Here is a 13,548-nt window from a genome sequence, read left to right as displayed (position 1 = left end):
TACATGAAAAATGTTTATTTATTTTAGATATTATCTTTGTTTTGAAAATGATTACTTCAAAAGAAGTAAATAACTTGACCAAACTCCTTCAGTCAAAAATAAAAAGAATTTAAGCACAAGATGCTGACCAAAAAGACTTATCTATAGTCTTACCAACATTTACAGCCTTTGGAAAAATATAAGAAATGTTTCATATAATTACTCCTCAACTTTTGTCAGAATATCTGATTAAACTAATATTGAATTGATGTTTTTCAAAACATCTAAAGAGAGTTTTCATAATAATACTGGAGGATAGTTTTAAGCTTCTTAATAATTTAGTAACTAATATTCTCTCTTGAAAATAATTACTAGCAGATTCTAAACAAAATCTAACCCACCCATAACAATTTTAAGCTCATATTTCTTCAAAGACCCCTGGTTAACTTTGTTAATAATCAAAATGAGGAGAACAGTGTAGCAAAAGTGAAAATTATATAATTTTAATAAGACAGTGGTATGTTATTCATCTGGAAAGCTTTTAAAAGTACCAAATTCATACAAATAAAAATCAACAATAGTCTTCATATAAATATTCTGAAATATAATTTTATAAAGCAATTTCCAATTTCATGCAAGAGATGTTTAATACCTCCAGCCATGCCCACTGTTCTTCCTACAGCTTTTTTAGTACTATATCTAAAATAATAGTTAACATTTAAATTGCATTCCCAACATGTTATATTTTCCTGCTGAATTATATATCTTTAAAAGCTTTAATTTTCTTCTAGTGTATTTTCAGTTGGTAATATTTTCTAAAATATTGTTTCTCTGTGATAAGCAAACATATCAGTGCCTAAATCAAAGAAATCACTATCAATATACTTCAAATTTCAAAATATGACTTTCACTATTAAAAAAATCTTTTATAAACAATAACTTCTTTTATATGTTTGCTATTGAAGTATGCATCTTGCTACAGTGTTTTTCTCAATTAAAAAAAATTACCTTCTTTTGTATACAGGTTGCCAAGAAATGTAACATATATCAGACTCCATTCATATGGGCAGCACACTAGGTAGTTACTTTTAGCATCTGTTTGTTATAAAGCTCAGTATACCCCCAAGACATACCCTTCATAAACACTGAACACGAGAAACACTGTTCATATTAAATTGGGCTGCATGAATACAGAAGTCATGAATTTAAATTATTACTGGTATTCAGAGAAAATGGTAGTATTTCAGTGTTTAAATAAGAACTCCACTTTAATCCTAAAAACTGAAGTTATTAAGTTGTAAATCAGAACCATGCTAGAGTTCCAAGCTATTCCTGATTTTCAAACCACTCGAAGATATTTCGGAGATACTGTTCTACATTTTCTCTCCCTCAAGTTTACTTTCACAAGACATTGAAAGCCTTTCAGATGATTTGTTTTTTTGTTTTCTTATTTTTACAAACAAGCAGAATAAAATATGTAGCAGGTGCTGAAATATGCACCTGACCTAAAATATGTGAATCGTTGGATTCACAAGCCACTACAGCACTGTAGTGCAACACAGCTCTAGGGAAGAGTAAGTTTTTTTAATGAAGATACTGAATTTAAACATTGCTTTCTCTACCTCATATGTTCTCACTATGCTTCTTCATATGTTGGAATTGGAATAGTATGGGATTCTAGGAGCCATATTTATAAAAAAAATCATAGGTGTCTGGGAAATACAAATGTTAGCATCATTGCTTACACTGTTAACTCCACCTGTTATGCTCTCTTCTTTCCTTTTTCCTATCGGAATTGAGCTAAGTGCTTAACAGCTCAATTCAGTGTGGGAATATTGAATACATTGGGGTTTTTTAAGATCATAGAAACCTGAGTTTGGATTGCTTCTACTCTATATGCTTGCAATAAATCAAATACAACCTTTCCTTCCCTTCCATTTCTGAAATGTAGACGTGATTGTGAAACATCCTGCATCAGACAGGCAAGGGCAAGATTGTGAAACTGCAACAAGACACGTGTCAATACCCTTAAAACTTCTCAGCGCACAGTCAATCAAGACATAAACTTGTATTTTCCTTAATCCATGAATATATGCAGTCTGTATGGCATAGCAACTGAAATTAGATTCTACCAATGTAATGTATACATGACATTATGCAGATACATACAACCTAAGGAACTAGTTTTACACATAATAGAAGATTGCAGCATTCTCATTAAAGTCACAAATAAGGGGATCCCTGGGTGGCTCAGTGGTTTAGCACCTGCCTTTGGCCAGGGCACAATCCTGGAGTCCCGAAATTGAGTCCCGCGTCGGGCTCCTTGCAAGGAGCCTGCTTCTCCCTCTGCCTGTGTCTCTGCCTCTCTTTCTCTGTCTCTCTCTGTGTCTATCATAAATAAATAAATAAATAAATAAATAAATAAATAAATAAATAAATAAATAAATAAATCTTTAAGGCCACAAATAAAACAAGAATGAACCCTATCATCACTTTCGATTATCATTGCTGTAATAATCACCATTGTAATTATGTTAAAGCAATATACACAAGGCATAAATAATTGAAGAGAAAAAATAAAATCGTATTTATTTACCAGTTACATGGTTGTAATGTATAATATTCAAGATAGTAATTTAGAAATATATTACAAGATAAAATACTTTAGTTTAAAAAGATAAACATCAATACAAAAGGCATTTACTATAGGTTAAGAAGTACTTAATATGCTGTACTTCTAATGTTGATTTGACATTTTTACTCATGAAATTTAATTTAAAATTATAATTGTTTATGTTATGTTTATGTTTTCTTAATAAACTGAATACTTAAACAGAGTTTTTGCAAATTTATGTTATTGAAAGTCCATTTTAACTCTTGAGTGATCTAGGTTTCATAAAGGAGGCATCAATTGTCTTCTATATGGTTGATATAGTGAAGCATTATACTCCTATTCTTCACAGGTGGGAATTAGAAGAATTTCAAGAAATGTTAGGTTGAATTTTCTGGAAATCTAATAGATTTGCTGTCAGGTTCCACATAAATATTCTAGCTGGAGTATTTTAAGGGAAGAAAAAATTTGGTTCATAGAATCATTGGCTTAAGTTATAATTTATTACAAAGAAATGGAACACTAAAATTATTTTTATATAAAATTAAACAGGACTTAAAATATAGTAATATATTTCTTATATTGAAATAATACATATCAAATTTTTGCTTACTCATCTCTTACAAAAAAATTTATTGAGCTGGTTTTGATGATAATGAGGTACTTATGAAAATCCAAGATCACTATAAGAATATATGATTTAGTTTTTACAATCTCTTACTTTGGCTTCTATCCATGTGTAGTATTTTATTGCAAATAAAATGGTAATTGCAACTGATATCATTGAAATAGCAATAATTAATAGTAGTACATCTTATTTGGTTTTCAATAGAAAGTTATTTGTTTTTTATTTTATATAGCTAAAATTAATTCAGCCTCACAAAAGATTTCAGAAGATCAGTTGTTTACATTTTCAATAATGGAATAACTTACATAGGAAAAAAGTATGTTTTGATCATTTAAATTCTAAAATTCTATGGCTGGTGATTTAATATTCATGCTCTCCTCCTCAATCCAACCCTTCTGCAGCTCCATATTATTACTATCTGTCAGTTCCTTTCTTGTTCATTCTCATATTTACTACACATGGATACAATGGAGTATTAAAATAGCCCACTAATTTATCTACTGCACTAACTACAAATGCAAACTAATCTCCATAAAACACTTGCTTCATTATATTCCTTGCTCTAAAATTTTCAATATCTTCTTATCATCCATAGGATCAAGTCTATATTTTTTTTTCAAGTCTATATTTTTATCTTGGTATTTAAAGCTCATTTCATTCTCTCTCTAAACTATCTTCTAGCATTATCTTTTATTACCCTCCAACACAAACCCTCAGTTCTACTCAAAATAGCAAAATGATTTAAAGCTCTAAGATAACTTTTACTAAGAAAGTTTGACAGTATACAAGGAAAAAAAATCAGTAACAATGTTATGTAGAAACTCAAGTAGGGTTACATAATAAAGAATGAATCATTTTAGTGCCAGTGGGAAATATTAGTTAGAATGTTGCTGGTATTTCACTCTCAGACTCTGATATTTGAGGTAAGAGCTGAATAATAAGTAATTAATCATGTGAAATTCTGAGAAAAATAGTTTTCAGGTCAAACCTGAAATAAAGACAAAGACCCCAAGGTAAGAAACCAGGAACATGTCCATAGCCTCATGTTTAAGAAACCAAAAGGTGGCCAGTGTGCCTGCATCAGAATGAGCAAGAAGGAAAGATCCAGCAGAGCCTAGAATATGATGACATTACAGGCCATGGTGAGGAGTATAGGTTATATTTGAAATCTGTTCATGATCTGCTGAAGATTATATGCGTAACATGGGTAACATGATACCCATTTACGCATATAATCTATCTGATACATTTTTCCAAATGTGATATATTCCAAACAAGAGTTTGTAATGGTCTGGGTTTAGAAGTGATTAGTGGAGATATATAGCAGTGGAGTATTTGGAGTTAATAATTGAAATGGGGACAAAATACTTGCTAATGTATTAGGTTGGGGAGTTTTATCTGAAGCAACTGGGTACAATTTACTTAGATGAAAAATCTGAGGAAAAAGAAAATCTTAATTTATTCATCTAATAGCTATTTTGGATATTACTATGATCTACTGCTTTAAATACTGGAAGTCTAATGATTAAGCAAAATACATCCCAGTAGGAAGGAGAAAGAAAACAAACAAAATACAATATTAGACATCGCTAAGTCTGGTATATAGACTCAAAATAGGATACAACATGACTCTTTCCAGTTGGGCAGCCAAAAGAGGTTTTGTCTGAGGAAGACGTAACATGGAATCTAAGTTGAATAGCAAGGAAATCACTCGAAACATTATTCTAGGCACACAAAACAGTGAGTACAAAATTCTAAGGTGAAAATGTTTGAGAATGGAAAAGCGTGTATACACAGAGCATAGCCTATAAAATGATAGTGTTGTAACACGCAAGGTGAAGGCCAGATTCTGTATGGTTTTTTGCCACCAGGGTAATATTGAAAATAATTTATAGGATGACTTTATTGAAGGAGAGGGAAAGTTTACGTTTAAAAGATCATTCTAGTTGTGATATGGAAAACAACTTGTGGGAAAATAAAAGCAGAAGAAAGGAATTTGTTGAGAAACTTAATTTGGGGGCAGGGCAAGATGGCAGAGGAGTCCCCAAGTCACCTGGTCCCACCAACTTACCCGGAAAACTTTCAAATCATCCTGAATACCTATGAATTTGACCTGAGAATTGAAGAGAGAACAGCCGGAATGCTACAGAGAGAAGAGTTTTCGCTTCTAACAGGGTAGGAAGGTCAGAAAAAAATAAAATAAAAAAAGATTCCGGGATCCCTAGGTGGCGCAGCGGTTTGGCGCCTGCCTTTGGCCCAGGGCGCGATCCTGGAGACCCGGGATCGAATCCCACGTCGGGCTCCCGGGGCATGGAGCCTGCTTCTCCCTCTGCCTGTGTCTCTGCCTCTCTCTCTCTCTCTCTCTCTCTGATGACTATCATAAATAAATAAAAATTAAAAAAAAAAAAAAGATTCCAGTGGGGAAGGGGCCCCGCGAGGAGCCAGGCTAAGGCGGGGGTGGGGGTGGGGGGGGAGCCTCCAGGACAGGAAAGCCCAGTCCCGGAGAAGCAGGAGCTTTAATAGTCCACACCGGATTCTTCCCAGACAGATAGGAGCTCAGCAGGGAATCGGGCAGAACCTCAGGAGGGCAGTGGAGCCTCCAGTCTCCCAGGGTCACTAATAGGGAAGGGCGCCCCGGGAAGAGCGGGACACACACTGTGGGCCAAGCTTGGTAAAGAGCTGGAGTGCACAGGCGGGAACTCGGGGAGAAGCTGCGAGTCAGGCAGAGGCTCCGGGCAGAGGGGGCTGTGCCCCAGGAGCGTGATTCCAGCAGCGCAGGCCGTGGATCCCAGGGCGCCGGGGACACAGCTCAGGATCCTGCGCTCCCCCTCTCCCCCGGGACAGGCCAAGGCGGGGAGGGCACAGGACAGCGAGGATGCTCCTGCCACCAGGCACCCCCAAGCTGTGCAGGTCAGCGCCCCCTGCCATCCAGGGAACTCCTAGGTCAGTGCAGACTGGGAGACTGCGGTACTTACTGCGCGGAGCTGACTCTAGAGTTGGAGACCTGGCCGCCGCCAGTGTGGTTGCTCCTCCTGTGTCACCCTGTGCCTGGAATGGAGCGAGGCCACGAGGCCTCGTGGGGTAAACAGCTCCCACTGAGCGCGGCACCCAGCAGGAGCAGGGAAGCTCCCCCAGGTGCACATACCTGAGAATCAGCACAGCAGCCCCTCCCCCAGAAGGCCAGCTGGAAGGACAGGGGAAGAGCAAGTTCTTGACCAAGCAGCTCTAGAAAGCTCCAGGGGAAGTCAAGGGATTTACAGTATATAGAATTAGAGGGTACCCCTCCTTTTCCCCCTTTTCTGTTAAAATTTTTTTATCAGACTAAAAATTTCCAATTTTTTTCTCTTTTCCCACATTAACTACAATATTTTACCACCTCTTCTTTTTTAAGTTCCTTCCTTTTTGACCTTCATATTTCTACAATTACAGGTCCTAGATATATTTTCCACTTCTAGATGCCCTTCAACATATTCAACTTAATTTGGGGAGATATAAGAGATATATTTTTGTTTTGTTTTGTGTTTTTTGTTTTCTCTGCCTCATTTTGTTTTATAATGGCGGAAGTTAACACCAGCATGCACCCAGAACCAAGTAGTGTACCATGATGGTTCATTCTGTGAGATTATATTCTCTCTTCATTTCCATTCTGGCCCTCTCTTGTATCTCATTTATGTTTTGGTGGTCAATGTTGGGGCTCTCTACAAGTATTGCTGATTTATATAAATTTGGGACTGAGCATCTTCTAGCATACAGAACTTAATATACCCAGAACCAAGGGGATCACCCTCTAGGATCCCTCAGGTAGACTACATTCTCCCTCCACTACAACTTCAGTCACCACCATCATCTCCTAGTCTCCCTCCTTTATTTCTTCTCTTTTTATTTCCCTCTTCACTTTTGCTTTTGTTCTCTTCTTTTTTTGCTCTTTTCTTTTTTTTTCTTCTTCTTCTTTGGGATTCTTGGCCTTTTATTTTTTACTACTTTGTTTTAATTTTTTTTTCACTTTAGTGGTCCTTTTGTTTTATTTCATTCTGATCTTTGTTTTCCATTTCTAGTCTCTACCTTGTCAGAATCATCTAGAGTGAAACTTACTTAGGTTGTGGTTGATATTCTTGACTCAGCCTGCTCAAACAGCCACTCTGCACAAAGAAAAATGACTAGAAGGAAGAACGCACCACAAAGAAAGAATCAGAAACAGCACTCTCTGCCTCAGAGTTACAGAATCTGGAATACAATTCGATGTCAGAAAGCCAATTCAGGAGCACAATTATAAAGCTACTGGTGGCTCTGGAAAAAAAAGCATAAAAGATTCAAGAGACTTCATGACTGCAGAATTTAGATCTAATCAGGCCGAAATTAAAAATCAATTAAATGAGATGCAATCCAAACTGGACATCCTAATGATGAGGGCTAATGAGGTGGAAGAAAGAGTGAGTGACAAAGAAGACAAGTTGATGGCAAGGAAGGAAGCTAAGGAAAAAAGAGAAAAACAATTAAAAGACCATGAGGAAAGGTTAAGGGAAATAAATGAAAGCCTCAGAAGAAAAAATCTACGTTTAATTGGGGTTCGAGAAGATGCTGAGAGGGACAGAGGACCAGAAAGCATATACATATATATTTTTAAAAGATGTATTTATTTATTCATTCAGAGAGAGAGAGAGATAGGCAGAGACACAAGCAGAGGGAGAAGCGTGCTCCATGCAGGGATCCCGATGCGGGACTTGATCCCGGGTGTCCAGGATCACACCCTGGGCTGCAGGTGGCGCTAAACCGCTGCGCCACCGGGGCTGCCCTAGAAAGCATATTTGAACAACAGGGGAACAACAGGAGAACAACAGGAGAACACAGGAGAACAACAGGAGAACACAGGCAACACCCTTTTTGAACTTGGCCACAGCAACTTCTTGCAAGATACATCTAAAGGCAAGGGAAACAAAAGCAAAAATGAACTATTGGGACTTAATCAAGATAAAAAGCTTCTGCACAGCAAAAGAAACAGTCAACAAAACTAAAAGACAGCCTACAGAATGGGAGAAGATATTTGCAAATGACATATCAGATAAAGGGCTAGTATCCAAGATCTATAAAGAAGTTATCAAACTCAACACCCAAGAAACAAACAATCCAATCATGAAATGGGCAAAAGACATGAACAAAAATTTCACCAAAGAAGACATACACATGGCCAACAAGCACATGAGAAAATACTCCTCATCACTTGCCATCAGAGAAATACAAATCAAACCACAATGAGATACCACCTAACACCAGTGAGAGTGGCGACAATTGACAGGAAACAACAAATGTTGAAGAGGATGTGGAGAAAGGGGAACCCTCTTGCACTGTTGGTGGGAATGTGAACTGGTGCAGCCACTCTGGAAAACTGTGTGGAGGTTCCTCAAAGAGTTAAAAATAGACCTGCCCTACGACCCAGCAATTGCACTGCTGGGGATTAACCCCAAAGATACAGATGCAGTGAAACAGCAGGACACCTGCACCCCAATGTTTATAGCAGCAATGTCCACAATAGCCAAACTGTGGAAGGAGCCTCGGTGTCCATCAAAAGATGAATATAAAGAAAATGTGGTCTATGTATACAATGAACTATTACTCAGCCTTTAGAAATGACAATTCCCCACCATTTGCTTCGACATGGAGGGAATTGAAGGGTATTATGCTGAATGAAGTAAGTTAATTGGAGAAGGACAAACATTATATGGTTTCATTCATTTGGGGAATATGAAAAATAGTGAAAGGGAATAAAAGGGAAAGGAGAGAAAATGATTGAAAATATCAGTGAGGATGACAGAACATGAGAGACTCCTAACTCTGAGAAAGGAACAAGGGGTAGTGGAAGGGGAGGTGGGCGGGTGGATGGGCTGACTGGGGGACGGGCACTTGATGGGATGAGCACTGAGTGTTATACTCTATGTTGGCAAATCGAACTTCAATTACAAAATATACAAATAAATAATTAATTAATTAAAAAGAGAAACTTAGTTTCAAAGGAGGTAGGAGCTTGAGTATAAGTGGTCACAGCAGAGGGAAATGGGGAGAAGAAAATATATTCTTTACAGGTTTTCAGACTGGGTTTAAAAGTTCTGTTTTTTAAAAAGTGAAGTTTGAGATGCCAAGCAGACACAAATGAAGAGGTCAAGGAAAGAACTGCATTGAATTGTGAGAAGCTTAGATGTGCATTCAGTGTGCTAAATTTAATGTTGGCAGTCATCGGCCTACTGATAGAATCTTAAAACACCCTTTTTACAAAGAATCAAGGAATAAATTCTTGAGTACTCTACTTTCAGAAGTGGGTTAGAGGAGTAGAGATTAATAGACACATTTTTTTACACATGGTTAGTACTCAATAGTTGTCTCTTGAATTAAATTGGTGAGGTTTTTTTTTAAGATTTTATTTATTGATTCATGAGAGACACAGAGAGAGGCAGAGACATAGGCAGAGGGAGAAGCAGGCTCCCTGCGAGGAGCCTAATGCGGGACTCAATCCCAGGACTCTGGGATCACGACCTGAGCCAAAGGCAGATGCTCAACCACTGAGCCACCCAGGTGCCCCAAATTGATGGTTGTTTTATTTATTGATTAATTTATTGATTTATTGATGTATTGATGGTTGTTTTAACATCCATTTAACCCCATCCCCCTGTACACAGAGAAAGCTGTATTAGCGTGGTTGCAATGGAAAGGTCAGGCAATAGGATTTTACTTGTTTTGGAATTCAAAAAGAGAAGAAGTTTCGTAACTTTATGACATTATAAAACTTGATTTATAATTTTCAGTTATAAGATATTTGATCAAGTATTAAATACATATCTATAGTTATAAGGTACAAAATCCTATTTCATACTAGCTTTGGCCAAAATATAGAGGGTAAACATATCCATGCAAACACAAACCATGGGAAAGGCAAAGATGCGATTCACCAAATCAGATGCTTATATATATTCTCCTCTATTTCTCGATCTCTTGTCTTCACCTCTCTGCATGTTCTCCTTCTTTTTTTCTTTTTTTTTAAGATTTTATTTATTTATTCATGAGAATACAGAGAGGAGAGAGAGAGAGAGAGGCAGAGACACAGGCAGAGGGAGAAGCAGGCTCTATGCAGGGAGCCTGACGTGGGACTTGATTCCAGATCTCCAGGATCATGCCCTGGGCTGAAGGCTTCGCTAAACCACTGAGCCACCGGGCTGCCCTCCTGTTCTCCTTCTACAGAAGGGATGAACCTAACTCATCCCCACATGGCAGGAAATAACCATGAGACACCAGAGTCTCACGCTTGGAAAATTCTCTAAACCTAAATTCTCTAAACCTCAGTTGATTTTACTAAAAACTGGGGTTAATAGGAATGATACTATTTAATGATAAGAGATAGAGTCATTTAGAGTGCTTGGAACAGTTCTTGGTTCGAAGCCCCTTTATTTGTTTGTTTTAGAGATTTTATTTATTTATTTGAGAGAGTGAGTGGGGGCAGGAGTAGAGGGAGAGGAACAAGCAGACTCCCTACTGGGCATAGAGCCTAACTTGGGGCTCAATCCCACAACCCTGAGATCATGACCCAAGCGGAAATCAAGACTCAGTTGCTTAACTAACTGAGCTACCCAGGCATCCCACAAAATCCATTTAAAAATAAAAATCTCCCTTTCTTTGCCTTGGAGGAACTTTTGGTCTAGTTTATTAAGATAAACTGGAAACTTTACTTTTGACAAAAGAATATTAAAATTAATTATAATTTTTCGTTATTTTCTAAAATAAAAACCATTTATCATTGAGATTTTTATAACATTGAGTTAAAGTAAAAAGTTAATATGTTAAGATTAGTTATCTCCATAATTGTCATGACAATATTTTGTATTAATATTCAATTCAACTCGGTGTGCTGGCATCTACATAAGTAAAGTACTTACTATTGGGAAATAGAAAAGATATGGTTTGTTGCTACAGAAATCACAGTGAGACACAAGAGGGTTTCAATATAGGCACAAACAACTATTTAAGAGAATGTTATCCTCAAATTATTTGATGCAATATTAAATCATTTTCTTTGGTACTGTTGTTTTGTTCAGAACCAGAATGTATTCTTGAGGTTCACCTTCTTTATAGAAAGACTGAGTTATTCATTGGAATGAAAATTTTAAATCCCTTGCCACCTGGGGCACCTGGGTGGTGCACTCAGGTAAGCATCTGACCCTTGGTTTCGGCTCAGGTCATCATCTCGGGGTAGTGAGATAGAGCCCTGGGTTGGTCTCTGTGCTCAGCCCAGAGTCTGCTTAAGACTTTCTCTACCTCTTCCTCTGCTTTTCTCCTCTGCGCTTGTGGTCTCTCTCTCAAATAAATAAATAAACCTTAATAAAATAATAAAATAAAATAAAACAAAATAAAATATAAAATAATAAAATAAAATAATAAAATTTAAAAAAAAATCTCCCCCATCCAGTGCTTAAATCCACTTCTGCTACTGACAAACATCAGTAACAGAGGTTGAGCTCCAGAGTAGAGCGCTTGAAGAAATTATTTATTCTGAGTGTTTGTGAACATTCAAGTGATCTTCCTACATTTAGGTGGAGTAATATAGGAAAATTAGGAGCTATTTTTAAAAACATAAATGTTTCCTGAGGCAACTTTGAATACATTAATTTTTGTGGGTGGAAAATTAGGTTTGCAACATATATAATATCTCTGAGCTGAGGAAGCACAGACTAGAAGCTGTTAATTTTATGCCAGATGACAGAAATTATGGCAAAGAAAGAGAGATGAGAAGCCCTGCACTGTGTTATAGCAGAAAACATCTTGAATTTGAGTAAGAAGACTTAAAGATTTAGGTCTTGTACTACCATCCTATAGCTAGCTATGTGACTATGATGTAAGGCCCTGAATTAATATCTCCTTATAGGAGTATCTAAATTCAGTAATTCATCTGTAAAATGTGTGCATATATGTATGCATATGTGTGTGTGTGTGTGTGTGTGTGTGTATGATTGAATTTGGATTCCTGGTTCCACTCCTGCATATAAAGAGGATGAAAGTTGTCACTATCATCCTTACAAGTAAAAGCTTGATAAATTAAAAATCAATAACTCCTCTGTACTCATCAGAAAACTGAGGTTGGAGGGCAAATGCCAACTGAAATCTGGAGGGACAGGTGAATCTAGAGAGTCACAGTCACCATCTACATATGTTGAGCAGAAACAGCTGGAATCATTAACTGGTAGGAATAACTTCCTGGTAAATTCTACAAATTATTGGAGACTAAGTGAAGTCTAATTTGGAAGTGAGAGACTCCTAAGAGCTAGAATCTTGGAGGGAGGGAGCAGCTACAAACTTCAATTTATCACTATGAAGATCTAAGAAAGATTTCCTGATGGTTGGTTCTGGCAGGCAGAGGGGAATTAACAACCACTGCAGACATAGGTTCAAAACTTCTCCATAATAAAAGCTACTTTCCAGGAAAAAGACCTGTACCAGAGCCTTTTTCTAGAGTGGGAAAGTGCATTCCTCAAACCATATTGCCTTCTGGGTTTGGTGTCTCACCTATAATGGAAAAAAATCTAACGAAAGTCAGGTCTTTGAGGTGTAGATTAAAAAGACTATAGTCTGGGAATGAGGTAGAGACAGGAAAAAAAAAGTTATATTCCTCCACTGGAGGAATACTGAGGTCAGAGCCCACATAAATGGACCCACTAAAACACTGGGATTTAATCTGAAGACTATAGAAAACAAAAAGAGAAAATAATGAACAAAACAGAACAAAACATATAAGAAGTGTTATATGTTATAGTATTATCGAATATTATAGCATACATGTGATTAGAATTACAGAAGAGAAGAGAAGAAAGAGAAAAGGGAGCTGAAGAAAGTTTTGAAGTAATAATGGTTGAGAATTTTCCAAAATGAATGTGAGACATCAAATCACAAATTGAGGGAACTCAGAAAACACAAACGAGAGTAAGAAAAAAAAAAGTTAGTCTGTATATTATATTCAACCTACAGGAACCAGAGAAAAAAATATTGGAAGAAATCAGTGAGAAGGGCAGAAACATCTTACCTACATAGGAACAAGGATAAGAATTTCAGGATAAATGCTAGTAATCAGGCCACTCACTAGCTCTGCTCTCTATGTGATTTTATATTACCTAAAATTCAGTATTGCATTAATTTAATAGGAATAATAGTGGTACCTAAATACCCATAGGGTTGTTTCAGTATTCAATTGATACTGCAGATAAACTACTTATCAGAATGCTTGACATACAGTAAATTCACAATGAAATATAACATCATTGTTTACATAAAAGCACTTTATTAACATAAATGTATA

At 36.8% G+C, this 13,548-nt stretch overlaps 1 protein-coding gene across 2 annotated transcripts in view; it reads right to left on the bottom strand.

The window, feature by feature from the left end:
- Window positions 1-507: 507 nt before the first annotated feature.
- LOC144297151 (uncharacterized) overlaps window positions 508-13,548 on the bottom strand; it is a 161,637-nt gene continuing 148,596 nt past the window's right edge. Inside the window, exon 6 of one of the 2 annotated variants that reach the window (XM_077870904.1) lies at window positions 508-2,367. The gene's annotated coding sequence lies outside the window, so the exon portion shown is untranslated. The remainder of the gene's footprint in view (window positions 2,368-13,548) is intronic. The other variant, XM_077870907.1, reaches the window with a different exon arrangement.

This window comes from Canis aureus, chromosome 25 (assembly GCF_053574225.1).
Source record: "Canis aureus isolate CA01 chromosome 25, VMU_Caureus_v.1.0, whole genome shotgun sequence".
In the NCBI taxonomy this organism is placed as follows: Eukaryota; Metazoa; Chordata; class Mammalia; order Carnivora; family Canidae; genus Canis; species Canis aureus.
The sequence above is the reverse complement of the archived record's forward strand: the minus strand, read 5'-3'. Positions and strand labels throughout refer to the sequence as shown.